The following is a 19,071-nucleotide window of genomic DNA, read 5'->3' on the forward strand; positions in this document are numbered from 1 at the left end:
ATTGAGTTTGGAGTTGGTATTTTTCTGAAATATTAAAAAATCCTTATAAGCACAATCTCTACAAAAATGCTATAGTTAAAAATCAGCATGTGCTATTGAAAAGCAGAGACTAGTGCTTTTTTACTGCTATTGGCATGAGGGAAGAGTAACAAGACACATACCTTTATGAAGGAGAACCAAAGTACCCTGTCTTACCCAAAAAAATTTTTAATATGCTGTTCTGCTCCCGGGATTGTGTCTGAGATGGCCTATGTAACTGCTACAACTCCAGAAAGAGAAAAATAATTTTATGTATTGTATAGTGCCAATTTTCTGCCTGAATTCTAGCAGTACTTGGCATTAAATATAACTAGATCTTACTTATCCCTGTGTCTTTGAATTGATAGTATGATACTCCCAAGTCTACCCTTCAAAGAAGATACTTAAATGCACAGTGCAATAAGCAGTTACTGAACTGCTTCCTCTTACAAGAGAGCGCCTGCTAACTTAAAAGGAGCAACCCCAGTGACTTGCTTCAAGTAGCAAGTAATACTCTCAGTAATTTTCAAAGGTATAGCTCCTAACTTGCAAATATTTAACTATAGATTTTAAGCATTTATAGTAAGTTCTCTGCCACACTCGGGAGTAAACAGAAGAAAATTGTAGCTGCTCTCCAAGCATGATTGCTATAATCACGTACTTTTATGTATCACAGGTCAAAACTCACTGTAAAATCTGGAAAAACATTAGACTACGGTTGAATTGTGCTATTGTTGTAAAAAGGAACAGTCCATAATTTGAGCTGACAATACAATGCTGACAAAGATTTGTGCAGAAATATTCACTTCCATTTTATTTTGTCTTGAACAACTAGTTTCTGAGAAACATGTAGTTTAAGGACAGTATCTATGTAGAATTGCAATGAATACAAGATTTTCGTTCTTGACTAAGAACACAACTTTGTTTCTAGTGATTGGGATGGGGGTAAGAAGAGGAAGAAGATGGAATAGAGGGCAAGCCCTTCACATAAGGTTGTATTTATCCACTGGGAAGTCACCAGATTTTGGCAATTCCTGACTTAGTCATGTAAATACTGCCCTTTGTTAGCTACACTGTCAGGGTCACTCAGCTTTTACTCTAAAAGCAGGCAGAATGCTGCCATACCTTAATGAAGTGACCAGCAAACATCCTCTTAAGTCAAAGCAGGAGCAAGCAACTTCATGATTATAGAAAATCTCAGTGAAGGTGAGGGAGACTGACAAATCTCTCAGTCTTGAATCTTGTGCTACAAGCCTGAGGTGTAACAAGCTCAGAAGGAAAGCACTCTGTGTGTGAGCTGACCCCAGTCTCCTTAATGGGAGTGGATGCCTGGGCAGCATGCCTGCTGTTCTGTCTGTGTGATGATTATTCCCTCTGGCTGCTGGCCTACTAGGCTTCAGGTTAAATGCTACTTTGTAGTTTGCATTCTTCACTCACCTGCTATTCTACAGATAGCATAGATGATGTGCCTGGACTAGCACCTGTTCATAAGAACTGCACAAGATGACTTATTCTGTCATTCTTCAGGTTTCTTTTTTGCTTTTCTGGAGATTTGTCTGAAGCTGCTATCAAGAAGTTACAGGTTTATTTTAAACCTCTTGCTACTTGTCCTCAAAAAAATGCAACTTGACAAAATTTGCAATTACAGCCATCTTAGGTATTCCATATGAAACACAAGGATGAAATTCTTTAACATTTTTTGAAACAGACAGAATTTCTATTAGCTTCAGTTTAAGATGGTTATACAGTCTTCTTTAGATTTGGACCCAAGATGTCTCAGGCATTATAAAAGAAGAGTTATCTATGCACATGTGATATTCCACTCATGAGAAGTTTAGCCTCTGCCTGTCCTCATAGCTTTATGCCTCCACATAAGGACTATTCTTGCTTACATTTGCAGGTAGAGAACAGCTCTGGTAACACGGTTTGGTATCTTTGCTTTGGAACTGCATTAAAGTTTCAGCATTGCAAATACAGAGTAGATAAACATTAATTTGGCATCCTAAAATTATGGGAAATTATTCTTAAAGGTGCCCTTTGTTAAAAATCCTACAGAATCTGTTGAAACTTGCACTTTGGAAACTAGCATGTGACCTATGACAGCTCAACTACAGAATTAGAACAAGATTTAACAACTCTGATCAGTTTTGAGATCACTCAAAATGCATATTCTTCAGATAATCAAGAGGATGTTTACTACAGAAATATGTTACCAGAGAATGGGTTACAATTAGACAACATAAGCTAAGAAGTTCTGATTTACATATGAAGTACATCAAGGCTTAGACCTCTATCACTGTCTCATGGGAAAAATACCACAAGATGCACTATGAGTTCAGTGCGAGCTGCAGAGAGCATGTCCTAGGCACTACTCTGGGTAGCTGAATGCTGTCTTAAAGAATACCCTTAAGGAAAAAGTTTAACATGTGTTTACTGTATAATCACACCACCCCCTACTCCATTCCTTGCTAAAAAGGCATCAACTTGAACAGGATTCTATTACTGTTCCATAATTTCAAAGTTTAACCACATACAGCTTCTTAAGTCTGAAAGCTGAGATAATAAATGCAAGGCAAGTATCTTCTCTGTGGTACTTAAGACTTCTGTCAACTACTGCAACTCAAGCACAATCTATTTCTGTATTAACAATAGCAAAAATAACCTCTAAAGTGACAAGCCATATCTGTCACTCAGAAGTACATGATCTTTTAATATATTTTTAAAACTGGCTCAAGGAGAAGAGAGAGAGAATCACAGGATCCCATCTGTCCCTCTTGACTATTTCTAAACAAGTTAACATTTGATTAACAGTTTTGCTTCAACACAGGGTTTTTTTGTTGTTGTTGTTCTTTCCCACCTATATTGTGCTTCAAGTACAGTAGAAGCTATTCACTTTTAAGCAGGATGTCTTGCTTTAATCTCCTCTCTGCCAAAAGAGGACTTAAATAGTCACTTTACTCCCTTCACCTACTCAAACATTGACAAAGCCATGTTGGAAAAAGGAGTTAAAAATGCATAGACTCCTTTAGGGTAACTGCAAAGAGGCTAGCAGAAAGACTCACAATCACTGGGAAGTTGTGTAACTGTTTTCTTTCTTTACCAAGCAGTTACTGGATGGAGAAAAGGCAGAGTTTAACTCTGCCTGGGAAGAGATAATATTATTTCAAAAATTCAGCAGCTATCAGTTGAGGGGCTGCAGCTTTCTATACAGGCTACTCCACCTCTCCCATATTGCTGTGCAGAACTGTCAGCAATATTGAAAACAATGAGAAGTTCTGTCTCAGTGAGAAATGACAAGTGAAGTGAAGACACATTAAAATAGTGAGTATGCCCTGAAACACTTCAAATATCACAGGCTGGAAGAAAAACTAATCAGTTCCTGACTCTCAGCACAGTTACTTCTGTAAAATCAGTACTGCCATACAGATGAAAGATCAGAGTTTCATAGCTTTTTTCTATAGAAGTGCTTCATCCAGCTCAAAGCTGAACTCCACTGATGACCCTAGCAGCAGAAAGAAAAGACAGGGAGACTCTAGAAAACACAACATAGACAGGAATCTCTTATCCAAGCTGAAGAACTGGCAGAGACCAATGAAGAAATTTAAGAATCTTGTTAATTTTATTATTTCTGTGTGGGCTGGAATATGTTAGTAAATCTATTCAGAGGCTAGAGAGAAGTTTGTGTTCTCTCATCCTCATGAGTGAGAGGAAAGAAGGATAAAATCCATGTTGGAATCCCTTAATGCCTCTTTGAGAGAGAAAGAGAGGGAGGACAAGACCCTGACAATTAGCGCCCATAATTAATTCCTGAGCTGAAGGATGCATATTTTGCTGACATACATTGGAGATGAGGATTCTTGCTAGTCATAGAGGATGCACATACCATCACTTTTTCATGATGAAACTTAGAGCTCTAAGCTGCGTGTACCCTTCAAACATGGCAAGACAATGCAAAAGTAAAGATGACTGTATAATCCAAAAACAGCACTTCATTGTTTCTAGTCCTGGGGAAACTTTTCTTACTCCCACACCAAAGGTGGAAAAATTGCTGAAAAAACCTGTCCTGATAAGGTGCAATTATGTAGATTACTCTAGCTGCTGCCAAGGTATCAGCTATATGATAAGCATTCCTTTGAAAGAACAATGTACAATGGAAACGAAGCACAAGAAGTTGGCTACCACAGACTGGCAGACCTAATTCCAATTGTGTACTGCTGTAAATGGATGGGCATATCTTGGGAATAAAATGATTTTTATTCATTGAGAGAAGGCTCTGAATTTGACATTTCAGCTTCCTTGTTAAACTATTAATTTTCAAATAACATGAGTGACAGAAATAGATAACTCCAACTTTTTAAAAGCCAGCCTTCTGATCACTTCTCAGAACCTCCAGCTTTAGCCCAGTGTTCTCCTCTTTATGTCTTCCAAAGCAAAACAGTAATCTATCCAAGGTACATAAGGTGAAAAGGTACAGGCACAGACAAATCTTTATTGAACATCGAAACTGCTACTGAAAGTTTCTCTGACACACAGCACACAGGCTGCTGATGCGCATGTCTAATTACATTAGTCTGTGTTTTGACCCTGCGAGAAGCAGCTATGGAACACAAGAGTCAATCTGTAGGTGCAGAACACTACCTTACCAGATCACTAGGTCAGCACAAAGTATTCCTTCATATGTTCACTGTTCTGACTTTCCAAGACAGTCTATGCAAGTAACTCACAACAAATATGAAGAGTTCATCTCTGCCAGCTGATATGATGCTCGATGTCATTAGTTCGCAATGGTAAGGTCCTTCAAGTTTAGTTTATACATTAGCCTTGCAGATGTTGCATACTAAACTTTCTCAGAAAGAAAAAGCTAAGCCCAGTCCTAAAATAAGCAAACAAACCAACCAACCCCATGCAGGCTTCCATTCAGGTCAATCATTCTCCTCAGGTCTTAATGCTTCTGGCTGTTATTTTTCCCACTATTTTCTTTCGCACAAACAAGTTTCAAGTGTCACACCAAAGAGGGGAAAAAAGGATTTTTAATTTGTTTAGTTATTGTAAATAACTGCTTCCACTACACCCATTCACTCCTTCACCTGGTGGTCTGCCAGCAGCTACCTACAATTCTTAGAAAGGGTTCCATAACATACCCACAAATAAAGCTTTCCTCTATGCAATCTCAGTTTCAGATATATGTATTTCTTTCCCATAGAAGCTAGGAAAATCCTGACAGATGGAAGAACCAGTAAACAGCTTCAGCCCTGGAAAGGCTGCATATTAACTCTATGTCAAACAGAGATTACAGCTCTAATTTCATAATCTGCCTCTGAAGAGCTACTTCTGACAATGCTGCAGGGCCCAGCTCCAGATTTCTCCATTCAGAATTTACTTACATGCAGTCTTTATGTCTGTGCCACAACACAAGTTATATCATTCATTTTTACAAAATACGGAAAGTTATTAATCTAACTTCTTATTGAACCCATTGTAAGTAAATGGAACAGCCTGCCTTATTTTAGAAAGTATGAAAATGATTAATAAACTCTACACAGTGATGTTTCTATTACTGTAGGATGTTGCAGATGAGCATGTCTTAGTAACAAAGTGTGAGTTAAGATAGTTTTAATAAAATGTAAATCCATTTAGTTAGAATACAATGTAAAAACTATGATGAAGCTAAAGCCTCTGTATTTTGCATGATGGAAATATTTTATTAACCTAATGCAAAAATTAGCTTTTTATTCACTTAACACTTCAAATTTTGACTGGTTTGTTAGCAGGAATACTCTTTGGTAACAGATTATTTAAAGCACAAAATTTTGAAATCTTGTGAGGCCTAATGATTTTTTTTTTTCCCCAGAGGGAATTAATTGAGAGATTCCTTTTAGTTAATAGGATGCTAAGTAGCAGCTAGCTCCTTCCAGTCTAGCACGTAAGTGGATTTTGTCTGCTCTTAAAATACCCTTGCAATCATATCCTTGTGAATAGTTTTATTCTTCTGTAGCAAGTTTACTTCTTATTTCCAGTACAGTAAATTAACACAGGCAATGTGTTCACCTAACAGTGATGACATTCCCTAATATTAATGGGATAATGCTTGGTTTGAACCGAGGCTACAGAGTACATTCTAGTAACGAGGAGGGAAAATAAGTTGTAGCTCACCAGCTTCTGTCTGCAGCTTTCTTGGGTTTGGCTACTTGCTCTTTTTTAGCATAAGATATCTGCAGCCTCACTTAATGAGAGGAAAAGTTTATTAGTTACCAGTTCATAGTTGCAGACTTCTGGATATTTTCAAATACATCTGCCTCTCATGGTCATACTTAATCATAAGGCTTGTCAAGACCACACTCAAGAACCTCACTTAATAGGGTTTTGGAGACAACTTCTGCAGCCTCAAATAGCCTTCTTATTGCAAATCACATCCTGGGAGCAGGAAGCTGACTTGCCCGAGAGAGAGACAGAAAAGAAATTAATTTACACTCTCACTCTCTTCCATGCTGCTGTCTTACTTGACTGTTTCTACTTTCTGTGCACAAAAACTACACAAAAAAAGGCCTGGGCAATGCAGGAAAGACACTGTGTAACTTTAAGTAAGACTACAAGCCTTTCTGTACCACTGGAATTAGTATACTAGCATAAATTCTATTACCAATATAGTAATATAGCTTTAACTTCCTAGCCCAGAACAGACCAATCTATTATGAACACATAATAATGTGTTACACATTTACCAGTGTAACAGCATCACAGTGGGAGAAGACCTGTTTCAGCTGCACTGGTTCAGTTTGGAAACAAAGCTTTCTCACATAGACAGTGCCTCACTAGAGGTATTAAATGACAGGTCTGAATTTACCCTGGAGGTCTTAAGTTCAGTGGGGAAATAAAATCCAGCTTACTAATTATTAGTTACCACTATAAGCACACTCAGTTTTCTTTAAGAAACAGCAAGTATAAAAGACCCTTAGAAGATGACAAACAGTAACATCTAACATGCAAATCAGTGTCCCAGGAGTTTTAATCTCCTGGGGCCTTCTTCATGAGGACAGCTGTCAGCTACAGATGTTTGGCTGATAAATTGGCACTAGCAATAAACAACATTTGAATTTGTCCAGGAAAGGAGCAGAGGGTCTGAGAAAGGTTCACCAACATACATAAAAAAAAAAAAAAATCTGGTAAGCCTCTATCTTTATTGAAATTATTATTATCTGCATGATTCATTTCTACCCCTGAAAATTGCACTAACACCAGGTAGTGGTTTATAATGCTCTAGACACTAAATGAACTTTAGCTATTGGCAGATTATAAAGCAGGTATAGTGTACAAAAATAAAACAAACTGCTACTATAATAAGGGATACTATACACTCGGGTCTTCATAAAGCAATTTTGTATCCAGGCCTGACCAGCTTACAAGCAAATAGAACTTTTCATCAAAAAGATTGCTAGATTGTTTAGCAATATGCCAGCCAGAGCTACAAGACAATCTATCCCATCTCTGATACTGCTACTGCTACAAAGAAGCTGTTCTCTAACTTCTTGACAAAAGATATCAATCTTACGTTTCTCAGGAGCTATTACCTGACTTCTCTAATATCTGAAAGTAGATACCTCCTTCAGAGATTTTAAAGAACAGAGTTACTAGGAAACAACAAACAACTGGATCAGATTTTCCTTGCATTCAGACATGCACTTTCCAGACAGAATTCAGGGACAAGCTAGGTTGTCAAACTGAAGAAAATTACTCTAAAAATTTCAGGAAAAGAAATGAAGTGATAGACAAACAAGTTGCGAAAGAACCTAGAGAAGGAGGAAGCTGAAGAAAGCAACTATAAAAGCCAAGGACTGAATAGAAAGGATTGAAATATAGGGTATTTGTGGGCAGCAACCATTGTTTTAAAAGCTTCTGAATAAAAAATTAGCAGCTGATGGTATACTCACTAGGACTTTCATCTAGTCTGAGAAGGAGAGCTGTTAAGATAACGAGCGAGCCAGCAAGACAGATGGTTGGTAAAGGAACTGACACTGCAAGAGCTAGAACATTCAGTAGAGAGGAAAAACAACAGCTATACCCATGAAGGAACTGCTGCCAAGCACATAAGTGAGAGGAATCATGCAATTTCAACAGTTTCTATAAAAATGTGGATGGTGTGCTGAACTGTAAGCAATGTATAAGGCCCCAAGCCTGACAGCATCAATGCAGAAACAAAGAGATGATGGAATGATTAAAAGGTCAAGCATTACCTGAAAAAACAGCAACAAATAGTTCAGAGACATATAAGCAATTTCACAAGCGAGCACAGAAAATGCTCAATAGGCATAAGCACTGAAAAGATAAATCACCTAGTCTTCATTTGCAAAATGGTCTTGGTATTCGATATGAAAAACAGTGTCAGAAGCTAAGAACTGTGAACACCCCCCACCCCCGATTTAAAGTCTGCCTACTAAGAAGAAATTAGTTTCCACAACGCTTGCATTTCTCACAGCTACAGACCTACTATCAGTAAGATTCCAGACATTCCTAACAGCCAACTGCAATACCAGTACCTTGAGACCCTCTTAATATTTGCAATCAAGTTTCCACCTGCTTTCAAGTACTTTTAGTACAATCCACTTCTCTTCACGTTTACAAAAAAAAACCCCAGAAAATCTGGCCATAACATATTATTGGAAATAAAGTGACTTAAATGTACAGGGGGTTGGAGTTGCAGGACGAACATGTCTGAGAATTGAACCGTTTTGCATGCACAGGTAGGTGTCCTGAGGTCTCATGAAAACTGATCTCAAATTTTACTAGCACTTGATACCATCATAAGAAGCAATAGTTCTGACAAAAAAGGACATGCATAATAATACCCCAAATGGGCGCCTAAGTAAAAAAATAGTTTCTACATTGACTATTGATGAGCCAGTTTACTTTTTCTTACTACTTTTCCAGCCCATTACTGCTGCCAATCATTGAGAACAAGAGGAAAACTGCATCCTTCTTTTGAGTTCTGTGATGGTGTTTATGTATTCATGGTTGCATTACTACAGATATACATTTCAGTACATGCTGTTTTCATGAAACATGTACTGTATAATATTAAGAGTGTTTAAGCTGTACAGTTCAAGAAAGAAAGCCCATTGCTGAAGACAGTTCTTCCAAAATTCTTTAAGCTGTGCTGACTCTCTTACCACTACTGCAGAAGAAAAATAGCTGTGGCATAGACAAGTAGAATATTAAAAATCCTGTCAAATTTCTTACAGAATAAGATTATCTTTCTGGTATTCAGAAAATTAGATTACTTTCCAAGATGCAGAAAGATTTTTAATACACAGGCCAGGCAACCTAATTAAATAAACAGTATGGGATGGCTCCAAAACATTATAGATCACACGTTAATGCAAAAAGCCAACATAATTAAGAAGTACCCATCCCAGACTTCTGGGTACATAACATGGATTTAAATAAACCACTAATGTAATAACAAGTATAAAAATCATCATCAGAATGACAAAAATAAGTCAGTGCAACTGACAAAAGCTAATTAATATGTTTACAGTTCAGAAAAAAAAAGTTTAAGAGTCATCATCAGCTAGACTACCTAAATCTACTAATCAAGCTACTTTAAAGAGGCAAGTAGTACAACTCTTAGATGAAACCCTTCTGTCTGAAGAGAACTTGTCTATCAATTGGAAGCCTCTTCCATTAAGTGAAAACAGGCTCACAGGGAGCTGATAGAGCTTAATCCCACCCCTCACTATCTAACTACAGATATTTCAGAAATTGAAACACACTTCCACAGTATTTTCCTTCTTCTTCAGGCCATCTCAGGTTTCCCCTTCCTAGCTTTTTATTGCATTCCAGTTCTGCTAGAAGGCAGCAGCAACAGAGGGCAGGAAAGCCATTGCTTCTACAAGGAGATGCCAGGAGGGACTAAGTAACAAAGATGCCAGAAGGCCAAACAGGTAACCTGAGCTTCTACATCCCAGAGAGGATTACTCTCTCTCCCATGCAGTGCTCATTTACTGCAGTCAACGTCTGCCACGTTTACACTCAATCCTCTGATTCTGTAGCTTAGTCACTTCCCCGTTTAGCACTGGCAGAAGCAGACTAATAGTCAGCAAGCCAGCCAAGCTGTTTGGCATCAACAAAGATGGCAGGACTTATTCATCACAATCAGTTAAGACATCAGTTAAGTCACCTTTCTCCTGGTTTAAAAACTGACTGGGGTGTTAGAAGTTTGTTGCATAGTACTGGAAATATATAGGTAAGGTAAAGCAAGGCTATTCCTCAAGAAGGCAGTAACACTTCTGAAGCTAACATCAGATACCTCCAAACAAATGTAACATCGAGAAGAAGAACATACAGGTTATACTTCATCTGGAGAACACCAACTGATCCTCACTCCCTGCCAAAGCTAGGAACCGCACCGCCGCCACCTTGTCCTCTCCTCAGCCTCGCGGCCGTCACGCACCACTGCGCTCGCCTCTGGTTGGTGCTTTCCCGCCGTGTTCCCGCCTCTGCTGCCGAGCAGCCAATCAGAGCGAAGGCAGCGGGAGAGCGGGGTCTCCGCCACCGTGTCTCTTGCAGGGTGAGGGCGCCATTACAGCTTCCTCAGAGCGGGCGAGGACTCGTGCGGTTTCTGAACGTGCCGTCTCCTCAGGGGGGGTAAGCCTGTAGGCAGTAACCAAACCCGGTTTCCTTCGTTCATCTCTTTCTTGGCCTTATCATGCTAGCCTTGCAGAGGAAGGAAAAAAAAGAGGGAAGAAAAAAGCCTGGATGAGAGCAGGAATAGTGGCAGCTGAGGACTGGGTGGTGTGAGGGGGCGTCTGTGAGATGGAAGGTGTGGCCTGTCATTGCTGGGTGTCCTGGGTCACCCTGCTCCTCGAGTGGGGATTTCTGTTTGTAAAGCTCATTTAGTTCTGTTTCTGCAGTGTCCTTGTTGGAAATTAACCCTGCCGGGCAAGTGACACAAAGATATATCAATGGCAGTAGCTGTATTAAATAATTGTTTTATTAAATAATTTGTTACTAAATAAGCAATGTTTTAATAAGAAGATTGTGTAAAACGCTAGGGCTTTGTTTTTTTGTCAGCATGCAGATCCTTACCCAGACTGTACGAAGCAGAGATCAAAATAACCAGATTACTGGTTTTGTTGAAAGGCAAGGTCTGAGGTGAGAATCAGGGCAGATGTGCCCATTTGCAGTGGACCTCATGAATGCCCAGTCCATCTCACAAAACATCTAGTTAGTCAAAAGGAATGACAGATGGTAAGTAGGTCTTGCTGGGCAATTTCTTTCTGCTGAATTTACTGAAAAATGAAGGAAGTACAGTCCTATCTGCCATTGCCACCACGTTTGGGTGAACCCTGTAAGTTGGGTAGACACTCTTGATCCTTGAGGGTAGGCTGGGGTGGAGCTCTTCCATGAGTCTCTATCAGATTTTATTGAGACTAGATTTTAGGAGCCTAGGATCAAATTGATTAACTATTTTGTGTGGTGTTTGCTCAAGGGACAGGAAGGAAACATTAAATTACACCCACTTGAAGTTACTTGCTAATGAATAATGTAATTATACGCTAGGGTATTAGAAGGTTTTTACATTAAGTCCCTGATGTTTTTGTTGTCTTGTAAGAATCATCTATGTTTATATAGGCTAGAATTAACATTGCCTCTTTAAGAGTCTTTATTTGTAACTGGGGTAAAGAGAGTTTGTGTTAAGAAAATAACATGTTTAAATTATCAGGGCAGGTGGTAGCAGTAAAAAGCCAAACACTTCTACATTAGATGTCATCCACATCTTTTAAAGGCAAGAGTTCCTTAACAGATGCTTGGAGACTTCTCCTTATAGCTCCGATCACAGCATGCAAAAAAGTACGATGATTCTACTTTTACTATATGGCAGTTCAGGGAACTAACGGAAACTGACTTTCTAGTGTAGTAACTGTATGAATTGGCCAAAGCTGTCATTTCAGTTTTACAGTTGAACATAAAAGTGTAAGCAAATACTGTACTGCTAAATTCAAATATTCTCAAAGAAACTCCAATAACAAAACATTTATGCATGTCTTTGGGACAAAGAATTGTGCTAAAGGCAGAATTTTGGCCTTGGCATTCCATATTTTATATTAAAGATCAAAGTTGTGGAAGCTTCAAAATATATAATTCAATCTCATTTTGCACAGCAGTTTCTTTTAGGAAGTGATTGCTGGAGTGTGTTAAAGCTAAATGATACCATCCTAGTCCACTTAAATAACAAATGGCTATGTTATTTTTCACAATTGTATAAATTATCAGTTGGATAAATATTCTATGGTTGTCTTTTTTGTCCATGTCATGTAAACTCAATTAGTTTACAAAGATTCAACCTGATTTGGTTACAGGAAAAGAAAGGTGTGAGGGATTGCTGCATTTTCTTTTAGGCCAGCTCATTGTTCTGTCTCTAATGTACTGTCGCTAGCAACACCCTAGGTTGACATCACTGAGGAACTGGCAAAAGGAAGAGGTGCTCAGTTCTGTCTCGGAAAGACTAATATAGAAATAAAAGAGGGGCTAAATCCCAAACTGGCCCATGGACAGTGCCAGTAAATGTAGTAGTAGTAGTAGTAAGCTTTGTCATTTAAAGTAGATTTTTTCAGTGTTCTAGGTTGCGTCTTGCCTTGCTCCTCCCCTGGTAGCAATACATAGTGTCAGGAGACCCAAACCTTTAGTGGCTGCAGTGTTGGTTTTGAACATATGAAAACAGATTTTTAAGAGCTCTGAGCCAGGTTTTCAAGTACTTGGCATCTATAATTTGGGACAGATTTTCAGAAGAGGTTAGCACTGACTGTTCTGAGCTCTTGTGAAGATTTGTCCATTTTGATTTGGTGCCTAACTGAACTGTTCTGTTGAAAATACGGTCCCTATAGCTAAGCATGACATTCTTAGAATGCCACGAAGGCAGTAATAACACGTACAAAAAAAAAAAGCAAGCTATACAGCAGCCCCCACTCAGTTCAGTACCCCAAAGCTGCCACCAGCACAGAGTAAGACAGGGTTGAGCTCTCTGGTATGTGCAGGCAAATAATTTTCTAGATTGAGACCAAATTTAATGGTGAAGGTAACTATTGTTTTTTCTATCTCTATTCTGGCTGTGTGTTTGTTTGAAGTATAAGCTTTTGTGAAAGGGAGGCAGCTAGTTACAAAAGTGCAAAATGTTGTATGTGTTTGGGAAAGTATAGGAGTGAAATGGTTTAATTAAAATTTACTTAAGTAACAATTAATAATATTGTGAGTGCTGAGATACCACCAGTGTTTCTAGAGTTGTGCTGCCTTCTGGCCTAGAGGCTGGGACGAACATTTTGATTCCCTTTCACTGTAATCAATGGCGCGGTTCCTACCAAATTTGGTTTAGTAGTATTGAGTCCTGCATTAAAATAGTTGCACTACAAAGTGAATGTTTTGTGTTGGAAAAAACTTATTTCAATTGTCCGCCTTTTTTACTGGCAGAACTATTACAGGGTAGTAATACTGATTCATGTGGTCTGTCAGACTAGTTATGTGTCTTACTATTGCAGATTCGGACACTGTAGAAGATTTTTAGTTCTGTTTTGAATAATTCCTTTAATTTAGTTGTCTGTTCATGCAAAAATCACTATGTCTGATTAGATATTGAATAGTTAAATAAATTTTACATGGTTGGAGATTGGTTAGCCTCTATGGGAAGTACTATAGTTATGTGAATTCTGTATAAGCATTCCATATTTTACTTTTATTATCAGGACAGAAATGATAATTACAAATTTGCAAAGTTTTTGTAAATGGATTTGGAAGTGATTTCTGTGCCAAGTCAACACACTGAAAGATAGTTCCCTTGACTTTAGGTAATATTTTTTTGTTACTTAGTTTGCAGTCTCACAAACTTTGCAACGCCTTATTAGTGAATAGAAGCTGTGCATGATGTGCCCATTTTGCCAAGTGGGAATGTAGTGCAACATTCCTTGTAAAATTTTCTGTCTTGCTTCTGTAGAAGCAGAAAAACAAATGTTGATCAAGTGTTGATAGAAAATTATTTGTTATGGAAAAAGTAAATCCTCTGTTTTAAATGCAGGAAGTATTAACATTGCTGTTTTACAATAGTATGCATTTGGACAAAATTTCTTTTATACACAATCTCTATCACTTGATACTAGCATAAACCCTGGGAAAATGAATTATTAATTGTTGCAACTGAAGAAACCAATAATTTTCTGTGGACAAAACAAATCAAAACAGAGCTGTATTTTTGCACGCATTGTACTTCTTTTGTGCTGTGATTGCACAGTTTAAAGATAGGCTTTAAATAATCCAGATTAAGAAGACTATAATACTGTAATTCTTAGGTAGGGATGGGATGCCTGCCTATATGCTAGTGTTGCACTTACAGAATAGCTGAGTGAACCTTAGATAAACAAATGAAAATTAACTCAAATGGTTAAATTTTAAGTCAATAACTCTCAGAGCAGTAAGATTCAGAAACATTCAAATAAAGGTGATAAGAGAAAGGAGATGAATTGTTAAGATAACTACTTTACAGACCTTTCCTAAAATTGAACTGGAGACTTAAGACATCATGCTGTTTCTAGCCTGCCAATGTTAGCTGGAGCAAATTCTAGGCTTCTAAAAAACTTAGTAGGTTAGAATAGTATGGTGACTGTACAGATGGAAAAAACTTGCACAAAGAGAACTGCCCATAAACACTGTCACCGCTCTGAGCTCCAGGTACAGGTCCTTCCATTTTGCTTCAGAGCCAGTCTGTGTGGTTGAACAAAGACTGTATTTTACTTGCAACTTAGCTATGATGATATGATATTATTCTGTTTTGTTGGTGTCGAGTGCAAGCAAATTTAATATAAAAGACTTTGATTGGGCTTTGCAAAATATTCTTGTGTTCATTGTTAGTGTGGTCACAAAGTTCTGGAGTTTCAGTTATCCTTCCGGTGTTGCAGATGTGCACGCTAATAAACACATGTAATATGTGCTCTGAAGTGACATATGGATTCTAAAATTATCTATATCAATTTTATGTAGCAGTTGCTAATGTTTCATCTTGTGGTTTGGGTTGTTGTTTTTTTTTTTTTTTAAATGTTGAACTTGAATACTAAAATTGCAATGTGTAACATGTATGTACTCTGTAGATCAGTGAAAGCTATTTTCCCAGACACATCATTGGGTCACTTAACTTTCTCTCTGTCTTTTATGGTAGGTAGACGGTTGTCACAGTGGTAAATACATAAGGTTGAAAAGGGGTGTGTTTTAGAAATCTTTCCTGTTTCATCACAAAGACTGAAGGTATTCAAAATTTGTAAAAAAATCTAACACAAGGCTAGAGAAATCTCACAGCAGTCACAAGCCTCATTTTGGATGAAGAATATCTGATGTGCTTATGATGACACTCAGATTCCTTTGTCACGCATTTGGGGAGGGGATAACTTAGCTCTGTTTTACATCTGTATTCCTTGAATGTCCTTCTGCAAATGAAGATTTAATTTGGTGAGGCTAATATAGTGAATCTGATTCAGCTCGCACTTCACTGACATTGTGAGCCCATTATAGCATTATTACTCTCCAATTACAGGCATGAAGGTAAGAAGTGGCCTAGTAATGAAGGGTACACACCCAGAGCAGTGTGGCAAGAATTTTAAATGAGGCAAAAGGAAAAAAAAATTGTATCTACTACACTGATAGTTATCAAAAGGCCATTTTTTGTAAGTGGCTGCTTTGAAAGAGTCCCCAAGAAGTGTTAGTGTTAAACATTACTGTGCTATCCCCTGTTCATCCAGGCTGCAGACTGGAATTTGTCTCAGATGCAGATATCTACAATTTCTATGGTTCTGTGTACTGTGTAGCACTTGGACTGAAACAAGGTCAAGCAGTTTGGTATCATAATGTTTATTTAATTTGTGAGAATAACGTCTAAGCTATGTTTCAAAAACTAACATGAAAGCATATTTTCTGCTTTAGTGTTTAATGTGCTTTCAGTTTTGAAAATCAAATGTTTAGTGTCAAATGATTTATTTGTGCTCTAGAAAACACAAATATTTACTAGCACTGGTATAAAAAAATGTGACTGTCTTCTGTAGTTTAAGATATAGAAACTAACTTTGTGTGCCTTTCCAAAAAGTCCTTTCTCTTGTCTGAGTAGAATTTTGTGAGACTGACTGTAATGGGATCCTACAGGATACATTTTTAGAAAAACTCCTGCCTGCTGTAGGATTACTTCACTGAGACTGTTCTGAATGTGCCACAGTAAACTAAAAAGAGTAGAGGAAGCAGAAGGATAATAACTGTCAATAGGGAGCAGAGTCCATATAAATTACATATGTAGTATCAAATGATTTAATGCTGCTTCAGAAGTATGAGTATTTCCATTCTGGAGAAGAAACAGACCCACAGAGTACTGTTGGCCAGAGAAAATGGAATAAACCTGAGCAGTAAGGAAATAACTTTTTTTGGTACAGTAAAGAGTGAAATCTAAGAAAAATGGCAGAAGCAGAGGCAAAAGCTGCACATTCAGAGGAGGTATATCAAACTTGAGGTACTTCTGACAGAGGAAGGGATCCAGTGAAATATGAATAGTAAAACTACAGACTGGCAGAATAGCAAGTAATAGCAAGTTTCATTTGGGTATTCCTTTTGCCCTTTATTGCCAATTTATCTACAAATAGTCAGATAAAGATTTCAAAGTTGTCAGCTGCAGTGTGACATGCTGTGATACAATATAGTACTATGGGGATGCAGATCCATGCTCAGTCTTAAGATGATGCAAATCAGTGCTGCTACACGCAGCTTTTAGCTGCATCAATTCCTTGGTTTAGTGTGCAGGGCTGCTTGAGATGTTAGTGTCTGTGCAAAGGATATGGTGAAAATGCATATAGCAGGAGGCAAGAAGTGCAAACCAATCCTTTCTGGTGGCTGCACAGGTTTACACGGCTGAGTCAAAATTTCTGTGAACATATGAAAAATGGACTTGCACATAGTTTAGTTACTCCTTGCCATTTGGAGTAGTTTATTAAATTATTAAATGTCATCTTGCATTTAAATCTGTCCAGTTTTCTGCTCTGGTTTGCTTTAAAACCGGAAGAATTCACTTAAGTCTTCTAGGTGCTATGGAGACAGTGCTGATGTCAGAAATGTTTTCAGTGGGGGCCTGGAAAAGGGAAACAGATGGCTGCGGTTGCTATTGAGCATGGTTGGTTGTTGGTGCATAACAGAGCAATGGTGTGCAGTACAGAATTGCTGAGCTAGCAGTGGATGTGGGAGACTTGGGAAGGTAGCAGAGAGTGTGGAGAGGCAGAGGTTGTTAGTTTACCCCCAGTGCTATGCTAATGAAACTCAGTTTCTTTGTGTCCTGTTGTGTCCACACAGGGCTGAGCACACCATATGGCTGCATTAGCTTGAATTGATGCCAGCTCAGGTGTCTGTATTATTTGGAGACTTGGGCTGGATTACACTGCCTGTTCCACTCTGGCTTTTAGTCTGTCCCAGTATGTGACGAAGTAGCTTTCTGGTACTTTGGTTGTCTTGACCTTTACAGGTGGCTTCTCAACTCATGGGGCTTTTATAAGAACTGAGGAGCCAGGGGTGAAGAAATAGTATAGGTGTAGCTTGAAGTGGCACTGTTAATGAAATAAATGCTTGTTTTTTCCTAAGCATTAAACTCTTGGGTGATGTTAAATGCTGTTGCCATTAATAACTTGCCACAGTATTTTGCACTGAACTGGAGCAAAACCAGAAACAGAACCCTCGAAAAAGCTTTCCAAATCCCAGACTTCTCACTCTGAGAAAAACTTCCTCCTCCACGAACATTGAATCCAATTTTGTGCAGTTAACATCAATGCAGAACTCTGCCACTAAGGTCATTTGCTTGGTTCTTGAGTTAGCCACCCTGCATGGTTTCCCTACACGCCTCAAGTATAGTTGTGACAGGATCTTTCCAGCTACTTCCAAAGCAAGCTGCTGAGTTGCGGTCTGCTCTACCTTATCTATTGCCTCACTTGCTGTTAGTTTTTATTCTGAACTACAAATGAGCAGTCAAAGTCTCTTGACTGTTTATTTATCAGGCTTTCAAACAAGCCTCTTTTGTTTTACCTTCCCTTGTGTTTAGAAGAAGCTGTCTCTAAATACTCCTTGAGGTCACCTTCCTTCTTCTCAAGTCCATCCTTTTGAAACTCTCATTTGCTGTGATATCTATAAAGCCTTTACAGTGATTAAACAGTGCTTATCATGATGTTTGAAATCATCTTGTTACTTGTCCTTTCCAGTCACTCTGTGCTGTTGTCTAAAACTAAAATGAAAGGTTCTGTAAACTCTTTACTGCAGAGATTGTCTTTTTGTACAAGTGTTTTGACACAGTAGGGCCCAGGAATCCAGGCAGGGGCCCATAATACCAGCTCAAGAGAGGGAAAAGCCCCACATTTTCAGGTATGAATTATTTTTCGATAGGAAGGTAAGTGTAAGGTGCCTTCAGGGATCATTTCTTTGTAATGAAATATGCATTAATGCTAACAATATGCAATCATTTTTAATCAGGCTGACATGTCTACAAGACAAAGAACAAGTTTTTTTTTATTATTAATAGTATTTAGGGCACCAGTAACGTTCATGTGAGCTAGAATGGGCTATGTGACAAAATGATTCTGTGCTCGAAAGCTACAATTATTCTGTAAACTTCAAAATCCAGAATTCAAGATTAGAAGAGGCCGAGAATTTCTGCATTTGATTGGCTCAGGCTGAAAGCTGGAGAAAAAGCGGTTTGCCTTTTATGCATTCTGTCAGCTACAACAATGCTAACCAAGGAAAGTGTCATCTCCCTAGAGTGTCTTTTCAGACAAAAGTACTACAGGGCAATAATGAATCTCAAAAGAAATTCATGATTGGAAAAAGCAGTGTTTTGCATATAAATGTTTCTAATGGAGCTATGAGCATCAGTCTTGTGCTCTATTACTTTGAAAAATACCATGTGAATCTCTGTAGCTTTTAGTGATTCAAGACATGAAAGGTGTTATTTATTTTAATTTGTATTATGTTCCTTATAAAATATTAAGTAATCCTTTGGTATCA

General features: G+C 38.2%; 1 protein-coding gene across 4 annotated transcripts in view; it reads left to right on the top strand.

The window, feature by feature from the left end:
• Window positions 1-19,071, top strand: part of SMPD3 (sphingomyelin phosphodiesterase 3) — a 120,730-nt gene that overhangs the window by 2,985 nt on the left and 98,674 nt on the right. The window contains exon 1 of one of the 4 annotated variants that reach the window (XM_074839404.1): window positions 10,601-10,659. The exons of the other annotated variants lie outside the window; for them this stretch is intronic. The gene's annotated coding sequence lies outside the window, so the exon portion shown is untranslated. Of the gene's footprint in view, window positions 1-10,600; window positions 10,660-19,071 lie in introns of those variants that run through there. 4 annotated transcript variants of the gene reach the window in all.

This window comes from Strix aluco, chromosome 14 (genome assembly GCF_031877795.1).
Source record: "Strix aluco isolate bStrAlu1 chromosome 14, bStrAlu1.hap1, whole genome shotgun sequence".
NCBI lineage: Eukaryota > Metazoa > Chordata > Aves > Strigiformes > Strigidae > Strix > Strix aluco.